The following is a 17,471-nucleotide window of genomic DNA, read 5'->3' as shown; positions in this document are numbered from 1 at the left end:
ATCATTCCCTTCCACCTTTTCAGGAAGGCCCACAAGACGAATATTATTCAGCCTCAAGCAGTTCTCTGTATTATCCATATGGCTCAAAACTCCTGTAAACTGGCATTGAAGAGAGTCAACCCACTCCAGCAAGGAATGGACAGTATCTTCCAGCGTAGAGACCCTACGCTCCACCTCTTCAGTGTGCTCACATATCTTTTGGGTCACATGTCGCAGAATAACAAACTCCTGCCGCAGTTCATCTACTTTAGTCACCATAATGAATTGACTGGAGGTAAAGGCAGCCAATAGCTCCGAGAACCAATGGTCCATAGCTGTAGCATCATAGATAGGCCATTCAGCAGACTGTTGCTGCTGGGGAGTCAGAGACCCCTCAAACAGTGAAAGAGACGGATCAGAAGAATCACCCCTAGGACGGTCCTGAGGTCTGGAGAACTGGCTCAGGTAGTAAACTTTGGTAGCAAGTGGGGTCTGAGCACCAGGATCCGGTGAGAAGGGCCTCACGAACTGGAGGACCCATCATCAGAAGAGGCTTCCTCAGCAGAGGTCGGCCGCGAGGCTTCAGCATGTTGTTCGGATTTCTTACTCCTGTGACCCATGGTTGACAGGGCCCCGCAAAGCGCAGGTAGAAAGGCACTAGAAACATAGCCAAGGAGTGTAAGTCACCACTATAGATATATCAGTCCTTAGGCACCACAAGTCCAAGCAGACCAGGGCCACACAGAGAGCAGGTGGAGAGGAACTAGGTTTATAGAGCAGGCAGGGGGGGGTGCACCCCAGCAGATGAGGCAGTCCACAGAAGGCAGCGGAAGCACCACAAGTCCCAGCAGGCCAGGGCCACACAGAGAGCAGGTAGAGGAGCACTAGTTATATGGGGTAGCCAGTAGGGTACACCCTAGAGGGCTAGGCAGTCCACAGAAGACAGTGAGAGCACCACAAGTCCCAGCAGGGGCCCACCCAGGGCATATAGGTGCTAACTCAGCAACCCCTTCAGGGCACAAGGAGCCAGCATCGAGGAGCAGGGAGATGCAGAAGGCTCCAGCCCAGTCACCCCATGTGACATCGGCAGCCACTCTTTCCCTCTGGAAAGGCCCCTCCACAGCTCACCGCTACACAGCCCGTTCGCAGAGGATCTCCGGCATCAGCCCACCCCAACTCTGGACCTCCGCCGCACTCCACCACCCAGCACCGCAGGCTGCAGCCACCGGAGACTGCCTGCACCACTTAGAACCTCCGGAGCCGGATCAACAGCCGCACCCCACGATCCTGCACCCTGGAGGGACCAAAAGCAGGAAGACCGTCAGGGAAGGGTTAGCTTTCAGGGTTGATAGGGGCAGGTCAGCGGGAGCTCCTAGAGTGCACGTCCGCTTACACAAGCATACAGGCCACGCCCCTCCTAGCTATTTCCTGCATCTCATTCTATGGTCTGGTTTTGTGGCTCTGATATTTGGTTAACCCTTTGCTATATGATTCAGTACTTCTGGATTTTGGTTTGTCTCCCTCTGGGTTTTGTATCCTGTGCTTGTTATCCCATTGTTTCATTACTTTTTCTCCTTGACCTTTAATGTATTGTTTGTTGTTTTTAACCTGAGACATTTCTGCATGCAGTCTAGAGTAGGGACCGGCTTCTAATTGTGGAATTGCCGTTGTAAAGGGATAGCATTGAAATGCCATCAAATGTGATCTACCAACTCCTTTTCCTTTCATCTGTGCCTAGGACTCAACCATCCTTCATTTATATAGGACATGTAAATGTCTAATTTTAGTTTCACCATAACCTTTGCTGTATGAGCAGGACATTTTTTTTTTATAGGAGCCCTGTCAGCTCTTATGACATGTCTATTTTATTCAATACTTTCCCATCAAACAATGATTCTGGAACAGCTTTTTGAGAACTCTACATTAGAACCCTTTCTGAAGAAGTATCACTTTTAGACCTTCCAGATTATCTTTTTATTGCAAACAATTGTGCCCAAATCTAAAAAAAACACTAGAAAAGGCACCAAGGGGTACCAAGGTTTACATAGCTTCATCCAATTATTTTCACCTGTTAAAATGAAGCATTTCCATAATTTTCTTATTCCCCCTCCAACCCCAAACACAACTCCAAGAAAACCACTGCCTTGCTAAAGAAGCTGAGGGTAATGGTGATGGACTGGCAAATCATGTCTCCAGACCTAAACCCTATTGAGCATCTGTGGGCATCCTCAAACGCAAGGTGCAGGAGAACAAGGTCTCTAAAATCCACTAGCTCTGTGATGTTGTCATGGAGCAGTGGAAGAGGACTCCAGTGGCAACCTGTGAAGCTCTGGTGAACTCCATGCCCAAGAGGCTTTAGGCAGTGCTTTAAAACAATGGTGGACACACAAAATATTGACATTTTGGGCCCAATGTGGACACAAAGTTTTTTGTGTTTTTGTATTTTTCTTTTTTTGGTGTCTGTTCAGACACTAGGATGTGTCTGAACAGATTTCTGTGCTCCCAAGCTAGGGAATAGTTTTAGCCAATTTTAACTCGGTTGGGGTTATGTAAACCAGAGCTCTGCTGGAATTCTCTGCTGGTATTAGTTCTTACTCTGACTATGACTCTTTAATGAGTCACCTTTGCTATGGCTATCTGTCTGTCTGAGTTTTTACCTTGGTTGTTTCCTGTTATGACATAGATTTTAGCCTGCTTGTTATGAGTCCTGACCTGTACTCCTCCATGTTATGGAGTTTGGTTTTGAAGTTTTCTCTGGAGTCTGTTCAGACTCATCCGTTTCTCAGTCTAGTGTTCCGTGTATTATATTTCTGTTTCCTTCTAGGCCAGTATCCTGATCACACGGTGGAGTGTGCCCACTGACTAGAAGTCTATTTGGCTTTGGTATTGATGTCCCTCCATGTTTGGAGTGGGGAGTCTAGTTTGTTCTTTGTTTGTGTCCTCTGAATTAGTATCTGTTTTTGGTGAGTGTTCTGTGTTCAGTGTGAACAATGTTCTATGTTTAATGACCTGTTTAGTATTTGACATTCAGCTCATCTGTTCATCCCCTGCATCACCTGGTTTTTGCTGTATACTTATCCCATATCTAGTCTTGTTCATTTATTCATATCTGCCGTTTATCTTGATTCCGGTTTCTGAACTGCATGTTAGTACGCTATATCCTGCTATAGTTCTATATTTATATCCTGCCTGGTTTACCTGGTTGTTTGGTGTTTTTTTCCATTATGTTTCTGACCTGTCCCCGACTATGTACTGTATTATTTACGCCTATTGCACTTTAGCGCAAGAAGGGACTAGCTCCAAGTTCTCGATCTGCCGTTTAGGGAGGATGGGCAAGTAGGTTGGGAGAGTGTTTCTAGGGACAGCTTAGGGCTCACTCTCCCTGTCCATCCCCAGTCATGACAGGAACTCTCTTTTATTGCCAAGGTGTAGACATTAATGGCTATGAGTTATTATGAGGGGACACAACATTAAACACTGTTATACAGGTTGTACACTCACTACTTTACATTATAGCAGAGTGTCATTTCTTCATTGTTGTCACATGAAAAGATAAAATATTTGCAAAAATGTGAGGCGTGTACTCATTTATGTGAGATATTGTAAGCATGCTCAACATAGTATAACTTCGACATTAGTAATATGTGGGTACACTCATGCATTAAAGGGAACCTGTAATAACTTTCATGCTGCCTGAACCATCATACTGTAACATACTGAAATAACCTATGTCATACTCTTTATTTGACTTTCTCTGGTTTCCTTCTCCTTTGCTAGGTTGGCTATAATGTTTATTATTTTTTTTTATTGTTATTCTACACTGTACTAAAATCTCAATACAACAATAAAGTATGTAAAAAAAAATATAGATTTTTAACAGTAAAAGAAAAAACAGAACTGGCACTTTAGTGCACTGAAGAAGAGTTAATATTTTTGTCTTAATTCTATTGCTTCCGTCATGTCATATCTTTGAAGACGCTAGATGGTTCCTTGTTTTTTTGCAGACACCATTAACTTTTAATGTGCTGTTAATGTAAAGAAAACACAGTTAACATCTTTTTTATTTCCCTACTTGATGTGTGGAGCTGGTCCGGCCTCAGCTAACGAACCATGCAGCTCATTTGGAAATTGCTGATTAAAAAGAAATTCTGCTCCTGTGTTAATAGTCCAAATATAGATTCAATTCTGGGATATTTATGCAGCATAAAGATATGATTTCTTAATGTTCTACAACAGTAAGTCATTTGCACGGCTATTGAATAGTTGCCATCTTACTCACACTAATCAACTCACTTGCTTGTTATAGTCACATTACCTATATCTGGTCATTGGGAGGACTTGCATCTGGCTAAGAGTTGGAGAGTTTGGCATTTCACATGGAGTAGTGTGACAGTAAGGGAAGGGTCACAAGTAGCATATATGCAGTGTATTTGACTGCTAGCAAAATCTATGGACTATTTCTTCAAATACCCAGAGTCAAATATGCATATGCTATGTTGTATACGCTACGTGTGACCCTACCCGAAGGCTTCACATACACAACACAGCAGAGCCATATGCACAGAGCCTGTACAACTGTGCAAAGGATCCCTATGCCTCTTTATTATGGAGCTCTAGGCTCTCAGTATGCTGTTGAATGATGCTTCTTTACAGCACTGTATTGCTAGGATATTCTCAGCAAAAATCTGTGTTTCTGTGAGAAAATAGCTATGTAATAGACAAACCTTAATATAAAGTGTACAGATACAATAGGGCCACATACACTGTAATGGAAGTCATATAACATCCGAATATAAGTTTGAATGTAGTTCAAGATTGTATGCCTAATTGTGTGAATCTTAAGCTTGGATTTTGTTGTTTTAAATGCATATTTATACGAAAAAGTAATACATACACTGTCTGTTAAATTGTATGCCATTCCAGCTAATATCAGAATTCATGCAGTCAAGAGGATTTATCTTAACAGAATTTAAGTACCAGCTGTCCAAGCAGTTTTCACAAGTTGTAAAAAATCCACAGCAAAGCAACAACTCTGTAAGTAAAAGATCTCACCCCAGGGCATTATGCACAGTTTAGACTACTCGCTACTGCTTTATTGTGCCTTCCATGCTGCTGCTGCTGTTTAGTTTGTGCACAGAGACATAGAAGTGCAGGATCTCCTCATTTGTGTGTGCAATGACAGGTACTTTAAGGGAAACCTTATGTAATATTTTATTCTATGAAACTTTTGTCTCTGTTGTGCTGGTACAACAAATTTGTAACAGTTGCAATCAGTATACTGTATATTGTTATTCTCTTCATTTGAGATTTTCTATGTCAAGTTATAGGTCTAATAATCTTCAGACAATGTTTGTCACAAATCTTAATTAAATTAATACACTTGAAAGTATCCGTTATATAATAACTTCTTTTTCGCGCCTAAGTATTACAGGTTGAGGTCATTAAATAATTCCTGGCATATTTTGACATTTACAATACAGTTTTAGTTGCCATACTGTCATTGGTCTTAATTAAAATATTTTCTGAGATAAAGTCTGTGAAGTTGAACATAATAAATTCTTGCTACTTTTATCTGTTTTTGCAAAAGGTAATTTTCTTTGGAGACATTTTTTCATGTCTGAAATCATTGACAGGCTACTTTTACTTTGTCCTGTTTTCATTAGCTTACATTTATTCTGTGCTGTATTTTACTGAAGTACGGGTTGGAGGAATATGATATTTGTGTAATGTTCTATGGCATATTAGTCATCATATGGCTTGTAATAAAATAAGAAATACAAGTCCATTTAGCAGACTAACTTGCTGCTTAGGTTGAAGACAAAAGTCCCTGGAGGCAGAGTGAAGAAGCACAAGTATTCCAAATGAGACAGTAGATGAACACATCTATTTCTCTTTTTGCCACATGTTTATTAGCATATACAGAACTTTCTAGCATTTCCACCTGTTTAGTGGAAAATCATTGGTATAAGCTGTTGTTCTTGCTACTGTCCATCAATTAATAGCCATAGCACCAGGAGGGTTTCTTAAACAGTCAGGAGGTCAACTGGCCGATAGGGCTACCTGCTTGGGAGGGTTTTCATTGCGCTTTTCTTAGGGGCTGAAATAAACTTGAAAATAGGTTTCCAATGGGTGTTTCATGTAGCAGAACCCCCCATGTGTTATTGAACTCATCTACTAGGAACATGGCTCAATTTATGGTGAAATAATCTTTTTTTTATGTATGGATTACTTGGGTTGTTACAAACATCTGGTGAAAATTTCATATTAACAGCACATTTGGAAATATATTTAGTGAGGAAAATGATGACATGTTCAATACTTATGTCACCTTTTGACATTGAGTCATCAATAACTAAGGATAAAATGACATATTCTGTAATGCCCTTGTCAGAACCTGTAGGCTTAACACCTTAAGGACCAAGCCCATTTTTTGTAAATCTGACTACGGTCACTTTAAGCATTGATAACTCTGGAATGCTTTTACTTTTCATTATGATTCCGAGAATGTTTTTTCTTGACATATTCTACTTTATGTTTGTGGTTAATTTTCATCGATACTTGGTGAAAAATTCAAAAATTTGATGAAAAATTCAAAAATTTGGAATTTTTTTTTTACTTTGAAACTCTGCTTATAAGGAAAATGACATTCCAAAAAAATTATACATTGATTCACATATACAATATGTCTACTTTATGTTTGCATCATAAAGTTGACATCTTTTTACTTTTCGAAGACATCAGAGGGCTTCAATTTTCAGCAGCAATTTTCCAATTTTTCACAAATTTTTTAAAATTGTAGCCTTCATATTAGAAATACCCCATAAATGACCCCATTATATAAACGACACCCCTCAGATGATTCAAAATGACATTCAGAAAGTGTGTTAGCCCTTTAAGTGTTTAACGGGAATAGTATCAAAGTGAAGGGGAAAATTCAAAATCTACATTTTTTACACTCGCATGTCCTTGTAGTTTTTGAATTTTTGCAAGGTGTTAAAGAAGAGAAATCCCCCCAAAATTTGTAACCCAATTTCTCTCGAGTAAGGAAATACCTCATGTGAATATGCTAGAGGGCTCAGAAGGGCTCTGTGGGTGCACTAGAGGGCTCAGAAGGGAAGGAGTGACAATGGGATTTTGGAGAGTGAATTTTGCTGAAATGGTTTTTGGGGGGCATGTTGCATTTAGGAAGCCCCTATAAAGCCAGAACAGGGAAAAAAAAATATATATATCTATATTGGAAACTACACCCCTGAAGGAACATAACAAGGGGTCCAGTGAACTTTAACACCCTACAGGTGTTTGACGACTTTTCCTTAAAGTCGGATGTGTAAATAAAAAATAATAATAATTTTACTAAAATTTTACATTTTTACAAGGGGTAATGTGAGACAATGCCCCCCCAAATTTGTAACCCCATCTCTTTTGAGTATGGAAATACCCCATGTGTGGACATCAAGTGCACTGTGGGCGCAATACAATGCTCAGAAGAGAAGAAGTCACATTTGGCTTTTGGAAAGCAAATTTTGCTGAAATGGCTTTTGGGGGTCATGTCGCATTTAGGAAGCTCCTATGGTGCCAGAACAGCAAAAAAAAAAAAAAATTATAAATAAATAAAAAATAAAAACCCACATGACATACTGTTTTGGAAACTACACCCTCAAGGAACATAACAAGGGGTACAGTGAGCCTTAACACCCCACAGGTGTTTGATGACTTTCTGTTAAAGTCGGATGTGTAAATGAATTTATTTATTGATTTCACTAAAATGCTGGTTTTTCCCCAAATTTTACTTTTTATGTGGAATGATGAACATAATTCAAAGATGTCTTTCATGAAATTTGCCCATCATTAAGAGGTTAAATCAAGTGATGAAACTATGTGGAATGATGAACATAATTCAGAGATGTCTTTCATGAAATTTGCCCATCATTAAGGGGTTAAATCAAGTTTTTATGCTAAAAAAATTTTTTTAAGAATTCTTGGAGATGTTTTTTTTCCTTCTCATTCATAGCAATAGAACAGCTTTAGTCTATTGCTGTCTTTCTTCATTCTTCATAAAGCATATTTTAAAGAGCTGTTAAAAAAAACAGCTCAGGCAAGATGGCAGCCTCCATAATAATGTAAAAAAAAAAAAAAAATTACCATCAGAAAATAGGAACAGATTAGAAAAAAGAACATCTTTCCATATCACTAATAAAAAAATAAAAATCTAGGTGATACATTCCTTTAAACAGTACAGGTTTTAACGTACTTAACAATATTCTGCACAATGCTCACCTCTCCAGGCATATTGGGTTCTGTAAAGCCTCATCCTCTGCGGCTCAAACTGGATAAGCTTGTCCACCCTCAGAGCACTGTTTAGTCTCATCCACATGCAGACACGTTATGGCAGAGCAATAGTCCCCTGCATATAACCTCAAAGCATCCAAGACTATAAATGCTGATAATGCAGGGATCCTATTATATAGAATAAGGGTTACGGTAACTGTGACATTGATCATTTCTTCTAAAACTATTTAGTTAACCCAACAATGATGAAACTATGTAAGGAATGATGAACATAATTCAGAGATGTCTTTCATGAAATTTGCCCATCAACGCACAAAGTCCTTTTTTTTAAACACTGTAGTTTTATATTTTAGCATCTTAAGTTTCTGTTTTAATCCTAACATGCTTCCAATACTTATTAGCATATCTTCTGAAAATGTGTTAGTCTCTAAGCTTATTAACATTTTTACATTAATTTTTTAAGGATCGTCTCGAGAGTCTGCAACATCTTTGGATTTTTACAGTTCTGTAGTCTCTTTTTAAGCCTATCAGTCGCATAAAATTTGGGAAAGTTAAAATACTGGCTAATACTACTAAGCCAGATAGAGGCAGAATTGTGTACTGTACATTTCTGAAAGTGGTTCATTTAAGGCACTAGAAAATGAATTGCTTGAGGTAATGGCTAGGTGGGCTGATAAGGTAAGCCTGGCAGCGAAGAAGTTTCTAAGCCTGAAAGCTGAGAATTTGCTATGCTGAAGCCTCTTAATACATTTTCCATTGTCTAAAAATATGGCACTATAAAATGCATTAACAGGCATTTATTCTTCTTTTTTATTTTAAATGACTCCTAATGTATTTTTACTTAAATCCATGAATTCAAGAGCTATATGTTTCCCTTTTTTCCATACACGCTGTTCCCCTTTTCATCCTTCGCTCTTGCTAATATTCTAATGACCATTAGTAATGTGGCTTTTTTCTTTACCTAATTACTTTTTCTTAGTATTTTTACTATACGGGTCTGTCTGTGGGTGAAGTTAATAAAGCTTTTCCAAGGAAAACCCTTGAGAGTCTCCTATACACTGATACCTTGCTTGTTTGCTAGTTGTAGTTTCCTGTAATATCCCCACAAGGGGAAAGGAAAATATCAAGGATGTGATTCTATAGAATAAAGTCATGTGCACAAGATATCAGCCAATATTTTACCTGGTTGCACAAAAACTAAAGGGGGAGACTTATCAAGCAGATTTTACTTATTATTGGCAAAAAGAGAGAAGAATCAGCTTAGTTTTGAGTTTAGGCAGAATTTTTTATTTACGTATTCACCAAAGCGTAAATTTTTCACCTAAAGGAGGCGTGGTTTCTTATTTTATTTGCACATTTAAAAAAAAAAAAAAAAAAAACGCACATTTAGGTGCATCTCTACTCCACCCATGACCACAGAATGCAAAACGTACCCAGGTAGGGTCACAGGTAAGTTAACAACTTCAAATAACCCAAGATCCCAGTGAAGGGGGATCACTCTACCCTCTTGTTTACCCCACCTAAAACATAACTTTTAATTGCTATACTTCTAGTATAAATATTGATGTATGCCACAGGGCTGAATAGTGTTTACCTTAATAGTGCTTATAACTGTACACTGTATTACTCTGAAGATGCTCAGCTGGGCAAAACATGGCAGTGGGGCTAGGTGTGTTAATAATTTAAAGTCTAGTGTCACCAGAGTACCCGTTGCAATTTAAAATCTACAATTTAAAAATGTTAATCCTTCCAGTACCTATCATCTGCTGTATGCTCCAGAGGAAGTTGAGTTGTTCTTTACTGTCTGACCACAGTGCTCTCTGCTGACAACTCTATCCATGTCAGGAACTGTCCAGAGCAGGTGTCAGCAGAGAGCACTGTGGTCAGACAGAAAGGAAATACAAAAAGAAAAAAACTTCCTCTGTAGTATACAGCAGCTCATAAGTACTGGAAGGATTAAGATTTTTAAATAGAAGTTATTTACAAATCTATAATATCCAAGAGAGGAACAGAAGGCTCAGTCTAATAATGTTCTGCCTGTAATAAATGATATATGCGCACAGTCTAATAGTGTCCAGTGGCCGTAGCTGATAATATATATACTGGTGGGGTGCTAAGTTTTATGAAAAATAGTGAATAGCCCAAAAAATATCAAAGAGAAGTGAACTTGCACTCACCGACCATGTAGAAGACTTAGATCCACGGAACCTCCATGCGGCAGGGAGACATTAGGATGGGAGCGCTCAGAGGCTAACAGCCGTTTTTGCACACACCTGTGTGCTTCTTCCGGAAGAAGTACACAGGTGTGTGCGAAAACGGCTGTTAGCCTCTGAGCGCTCCCATCCTAATGTCTCCCTGCCACACCGAGGTTCCGTGGATCTAAGTCTTCTACATGGTCGGTGAGTGGAGGTTCACTTCTCTTTGATATTTTTTATTTCCAAATCTGTTTAACTTTCTGGCACCAGTTGATTTAAAAAAAAAAATAGTAATGTTTTTCACCGAAGTACCCCTTTAACCGGTTGCTGTCTAAGGATGAGCCAGCTCATCCTGAGACAGCAAGTGGTGTATGGCGCGGGCTCCCGACTCGAGCCCGCACCATACCGGCCGGCCCCCAGCTGATACTTGTAGCTGTGGGCAGCCGTTAATAGCCGAAATGCGGCAATCGCCAGGCCGACTATTAACCCTTTAGATTGCTACTGTCAGAGTTGACAGCGGTGTCTAAAGGGACATTTAAACCATCCCAGGGGGTCCAGCGGGATGGATCGCCCCCCCCCCCCCAATTGCGCGCATGCGGGTGGGTGTGGGTTTCGGGCGTTGATCCACTGTGGAGGTAACCAGAGGGCTTACCTCGGCATCCATGCTGGTCCAGGCTCTGTGATTGATAGAGATAGAGCCTGGCTGAACCAGGCTTCATCAATCAAGCGCAGAGCACACAGATCAATGTGGTTCTGTGGAACCACATTGATCTGTATGAGAAATCTACTGATTCCTCCAAAAAGTCCCCTAAGGGGACTAAAAGTGTAAAAAAAAAGTTGAATAAAAAGTTTAAAAAAAAAAAACATTAACCCCTTCCATTTTAAAAGCTTGAATCACCCCCCCCCCCATTTCCCAAACTCCATATAAAAAATATGTAACCATAATAAAAATAAAAATATGTGATAGTGTGCGTAAATGTCCGAACTATAAAAATATAATGTTAATTATACAGCACGGTCAATGGCGTACATGTAAAAAAATTCCAAAGTCCAAAAGTGTGTATTTTTGGTCACTTTGTATACCCTAAAAATGTATAGAAAGCAATCAAAAAGTCCCATCAAAACTAAAATGGTACTGATAAAAACTTCAGATCATGTCGCACAAAATGAGCCCTCATACATCCCCGTATATGGAAAAATAAAAAAAGTTATAGGGGTCAGAAGATGACAATTTTAAACATACAAATTTTGGTGCATGTAGTTATATATTTTTTCTAAGTAGTAAAATAAAATAAAACCTATATAAATTAGGTAGCCTTGTAACCGTATTGACCCAAAGAATAAATATATGGTGTCATTTTTATACAAAAAAGTGCACTGCATAAAATTGGAAGCCCCTAAAAGTTACAAAATTGCGTATTTTTTCAAATTTTGCCCCACACATATTTTTTTTCTAGTGTTGCCATAAATTTTGTGGGCAATGATTGATATCATTATAAAATACAATTGGTGGCGCTCCTATGGGTCTGTATGTGCAAAATTGAAAGCGTTATGATTTTTAGAAGGTGATGAGGAAAAAACGAAAGAGCAAAAACGGAAAAACCCTGTGTCCTTAAGGGGTAAAGCAGGCTGGTGGACTGCAGTTACCAATTTGATAAGAAAATAGAAGAAGCCGATAGGGTTGTGCAATACAGTGTACAGTTATAATTGAGGTATACACTATTTAGCCGTGTGGCAAAGATTAATATTTATACTCTGGCGATATGGGTATATTTAAAGAGTTTCTGTGCAAGTATTTTTTAATAACCACCTATGACCAGGCACAGTTTATACACACTTAACCCAAAAGTAAAGGAGGGAATCTTTTGTATGCAAAGAAGCGTACACATTTTAATAAATTCTGTGAAATAAGGTTGTGCTCATGCACTGTGCAAAGTAATCCTTCCCAAAATGGAAAAATGATTTGATACTATACAACTAGTGGACACATTCAAAATCTTTTCTAACTTGATTTTTTTTTTACATATAAATATAATCAGCTGTATATTGTAATCTCCTCTATTAGTGCCCAGAGAAGAAAGTTATATTACAAGAAAATAGATAATAGACAGTCATAACAATACCATATTTTATAATGTTCTTTTAGTAAGGAAGATCAATAAAATTAATATGAAGAGTAGAACACAGTATATGGCATTTTACAGAAATCATAATTAGAAATAGAAGAAATCCATCTAATCTAGTGAGTTCTGGGGTTTTATGTGTATGGCGGAGGCATGTACGGAGCCTGTACGTCAGAACGCATGTGGCTTCATACTACATGTGCAGTCCATATGGCATTGCATTGAGGAGATATTCTCCTCTAAAACCAATTTCAAGGGAGAATCTCCATATTGCATACAAAAAAGTTGATGTTCCCCATGACTTTATGAGATGTTGTACCTTCATGTTTCATTAAATGGAATAAAGGATTTATTTTTCTGTCCCCTGTGTGCTGGAACAATATTTTTTTTTCTTCACAAAGAGCAATAAACCTTTTTAAACTGGCTAATGCAGTACAAAACTTACTTACCTCATTTGATGTCATTTTTTTTTTTTGTAGAATCAATCTGCAAAACTGCAGAAAAACAGGGAAGTGTATTGAAGTATAGTAGGGACTCACTGGGGATTGTCCATAGCAATGGATCACAAGTGCAGGACCTCCACCCAGCGAAAGTGCACAACTGCACTTGGGGTTGAGAGCTTCCTGCTACTGCATGTAACTATAAGCCGGTATTCTGCTGTTTAAGGCTTATACTAATGCACCCTTTTATCTTGCTGGGTAGCATTAAGGTTTCACCTGTGAGGATGGCTATAAATGAACCAACCAGGGTGGGGCTTGTAGCCTGTCTCCCACCTCCCATTGTATGTGTGCTTAGTACACACTGAAGGTAACTGGGGAGTCTGCAAGTCGGACCTGAGGCTGCCGTAGTTTGGTTCCTGACTTTATTTATTCGGCCAGGTAGGTTTAGTGTTAGGTCCTGTACCACTTGAGAAACCTTGGCGTGGTGTGCGGACTCAGGTATGTCCTTCATATAAGGATATACTGGCTAATGTCTCAATTTTACATCAGTTTTGAGGATTAGCCAATGTCATTGTTTACATTTACCACAGGAGTGAACCCATATTGTGGTCCACAACTGCAGGTCCTCCACTCCAACATAGGTGCATAACTGCACTTGGGGTTGAGCACCTCCTATCACCTTAGACCACGTTAATGTAATAGTAGGGACTCACAGGGGAGATTCATCACACTGTTTACTCTGCTTCCTTTTTTTTTTGTCTAAATTTGTTGCATAAATAGTAGAACCATAACCAAGCTGTGGACTGCTTTAGAAGAGTTTTTGCAGTATTACCGATTTATCAAGTCCCACATGATCTCATGCCTACATGCTAACATCAGACTTACTCCCAGCAGCCATACAAAAGCATCTAAAATGGGACCATTCTGAGGGGATTTGGCCGTGCAATATTTGATTCATTTGTCACATGCACTCCAAAATCACTGCTACATTTGCGTTCTAAACCTGCATGGAGAGCAGACCATAAATTGTGAATTCCACCCCCCCCCATGGACTTCTATGCAAGTTGTTTGATGGTTTCAAAGGTTGTACAGAGCCATAGTATAGCAGTTGGTACTTAAACTGGCCCACAAATTTAAAATTACTATTTCTATCTAAGGACTCATTCACACTGCTATTGTGTTCCGTAAAGCGAGTTCCATCTGCCAGTCCATTGAAAAGATGGAAGTTAAGTGGAGAAAAAAATAATACATGTCCTTTTTTTCCCCCCTGCTCAGCTTAGGTAAATAACTGTATCCCTAACAGACCCCATTCAAGTCAAAAGAATCTTTCTGGACCCAGCGGTGTCAGTTGTGCTCCGAACCATTCTTGGTATGTTCAGTGCAAATGGCAGTACACCAGTATAAATTAAAAAAAATTCAGAGCTGATCAAACTAACACCTATATCCCAGGTGTCTGGAAAAGATAGAAAAACACTGAAAAAAATGGTACTCTACGTCTGTTTGATATAATGACATAACAATGTTACAATAAAGAAAATTGGACACAGTTATAATATTACAATGTTACTTTTGTTTCAGCTTTTTTCAGTGGACACAGTAGTTTTCAATATGTGTGGATGGATGAACAGACATCTTATACAGTAGTCCCTCAAGTTACAATAGTAATTGGTTCCAGGACATCCATTGTATGGTGAGACCATTGTATGTTGAGACCATAACTCTATGGAAACCTGTAATTGGTTCTGAAGCCTCAAAATGTCATCCAAAAATAGGAAAAAGTGAAGATTAATAGAATAAAGAATAATAGATAGAAAATTAATACAGATAAAGCAAGTCTTTACATATAAAAGTAAGAAAGAGCTGCTGGGAGCTGTAAATCACTGTTTATGTAGAGGACAGGAGCTTCTTCAGGGTCCTGTACAGTACACGCAATGTCCTTAAAAAGTCAAATAGAGCCGCCCCCACCTGTTGTCCAAAGAAGCAGCTAACCCTGGCACAGGTAAAGAGTAGTACAGAACATGTAGTACCTCCCTGTACTATAGAGAGGTGATACCAGACAAACAGTGCATGCAATTCAGTAATACAGGAGTTTTACCAGTGAATGCTAATTCTGATTGGTCGGTTCTTCCAGCCATTGACACATTTTGCAGATCTGGACCGACCGTAGCATTGTATGCTGAATCTGGTTTCAAGTTACAATAGTCCAGAAAAGACCATTGTATGTTGAAAATATTGTAACCTGAGGCCACTGTAAGTTGAGGGATCAATGTTTTTTATTAGTGCACTATATATATATATATACATATATTGTGGTGGTATATTGCTTCTATTCATTATGTAAATAACATATTTTTTATTTTTTAGGGGTAGGGGAGAATGTAAGTATATGCTTTTTAGGCTTACCATGTTCACGAGCCTACTTAAAAAATAAAATAAATAATCCTTGAAATTTATATATATTTAATTATGTATAAACTTATATATGCTACTAATTAAACCAGACACTCAAATATATACTTTTTTTGTATCTATTTTGATTGTTGTAGATTTCATTCTGTGTACATGATTATGGTGTCAGCCTTCCCGGGTGTGAATTGTCTCTGTTAAAGAGAATCTCTGATGTCCTCTTACACTTGGATCTAACAGCACTCATTGCAGCTACCACTTCTCGACAAGCTGAACGCTCAGGTTCATGGTTAACTGGCAACAGAGCAGTGGTGATTGCCCCCATGATGGTCTATGCAATAAGCCAATGGAATGCCCAAGGGGTGATGCAATTTCCATTCATGTTTAAGAGAAACTGAAAGGCAAGAATATGTTGCAGAAAAGTGTGTACAATTGAAAAACTGGGCAGTGGGAAAACTGCCCGGTAAGATTAATTCAAATTTCTGCAACAAGCTTAGGGAAGGGTCAAAATGCCTAATTTAAGAAGTATGGAAACCCAGAGGGAATGAAGAAGGGGATGTCTTGTGGGATGGCAGGGACCTGTAGTTTCACCCAGTTGCAGTTGCTGTCACGCTGGGCACACTGGCATGAGGGCTCCCCCAGTGTTGTTACATGTTCCTTGAGCTAGTACATTGGAGGAGGGCTGCACTGATGGCATTGATGGTAAGAATTTCCCGGGGCACACCTTGTATGGTGTTTGGCCTGATGGCATATGTACTAGCTGTTTTTGGGAGGTATAGGAATTAATAAGGGGCCAAATACAGGGACATCTTAATAATGAACTGTTTTTACTAGAAAAGGTTATTCTTCCACAGAGGTGAAGACATTTGGGAGATTTATTAAAACCTGAGGAAAAGTTGACAAGTTGCCCATAGCAACCAACCAGATTGCTTCATTCATTTTTAACAAGGCCTCTAAAAAGGAATGAAGCAACTAGTCAACTTTTCCTCTACAAAAGTTTTGATAAATCTCCCCCAGTGTCTCTTTAAACAAGCTAAATGGAGCAAGGGTCACCTTTTGAGGTACAAGTAGAATGCTAGAGTTTCTCCCTTAGTCTCTCCCTTGAGTTAGATTATGCAACTGGTAGGCCTCTACTTATGTTGAGCTGCAGTGTCCACTGTGGGAGGCAGGTCCCTTCAGTAGTAGCCAGGCAGTCTGTTTGCCAAAGGGCTGGATGAGTATCTGCAGGAAACAATGAAGCATGGTGGGATTTCTTGCAAGTCTGGGGCTTCATTTCAACAAATGGAGTTGGGGATTTGTTCAGGATTATGATGTCCTCAGTGCAGATACGTATCCATCATACAATACCATCAAGTGTATGTCTGATTGTCTTAAAATTTTATCTCCAGCAGGGCAATGACCCCAAACACATGCCCATTGAGAACTATTTTCATCATAAAGAAGAACGAGGAGTACTGGAACTGATGATTTTGGCCCCACAGAGCCCCTATCTTAACATCATTGAGTCTGCCTGGAACTACATGGAAAGACAGAAGAATTTGAGAACGCCTATATCCACAAAAGATCTGTGGCTAGTTCTCCAAGATGTTTGGAATAACCTGCCCACTAAGTTTGTTTTAAAACTTTGTGAAAACTTAATCTGTAGTGATTTGATGTATATTTTTTGTTTATTCACTTTTTTTTAAAGTATTTATTTAAAGTTTTTGCAATGTTAAGTAACATACAACATCAAAAAGGTAAAACAGAGATACAACAACATCCAGAGGCCTTAGGGACCAACACCATAATAAATACAGGAATATAAAGCAGGATCAATAGTAAACCCCAATAAATAAGAGCTACAACTGAGGCCCCACTGGAGGAAGGCCCAACACAAACAAACAAGAACAATCACACCACACACGCATACATCCCGGCAACCCCATCTCCACGAAAAGCATCTTATCACAAGAGACCTATTGGGATAATCTGACCAGAGGATCAGCAGAAACATCAAGTAAAAGCCAGGGGGTCCACACCTTATCAAATTTCTTAGGGCA

At 39.1% G+C, this 17,471-nt stretch overlaps 1 long non-coding RNA gene across 2 annotated transcripts in view; it reads left to right on the top strand.

The window, feature by feature from the left end:
• The window catches only part of LOC130368824 (uncharacterized), a 47,600-nt gene extending 30,576 nt beyond the window's left edge, over window positions 1-17,024 (top strand). For both annotated transcript variants that reach the window (XR_008892577.1, XR_008892576.1), the window contains exons 2-3: window positions 4,903-5,013; window positions 16,821-17,024. This is a non-coding gene — a long non-coding RNA (uncharacterized LOC130368824). The remainder of the gene's footprint in view (window positions 1-4,902; window positions 5,014-16,820) is intronic.
• Window positions 17,025-17,471: the final 447 nt, after the last annotated feature.

This window comes from Hyla sarda, chromosome 4 (assembly GCF_029499605.1).
Source record: "Hyla sarda isolate aHylSar1 chromosome 4, aHylSar1.hap1, whole genome shotgun sequence".
Lineage (NCBI taxonomy): Eukaryota > Metazoa > Chordata > Amphibia > Anura > Hylidae > Hyla > Hyla sarda.
The sequence above is the reverse complement of the archived record's forward strand: the minus strand, read 5'-3'. Positions and strand labels throughout refer to the sequence as shown.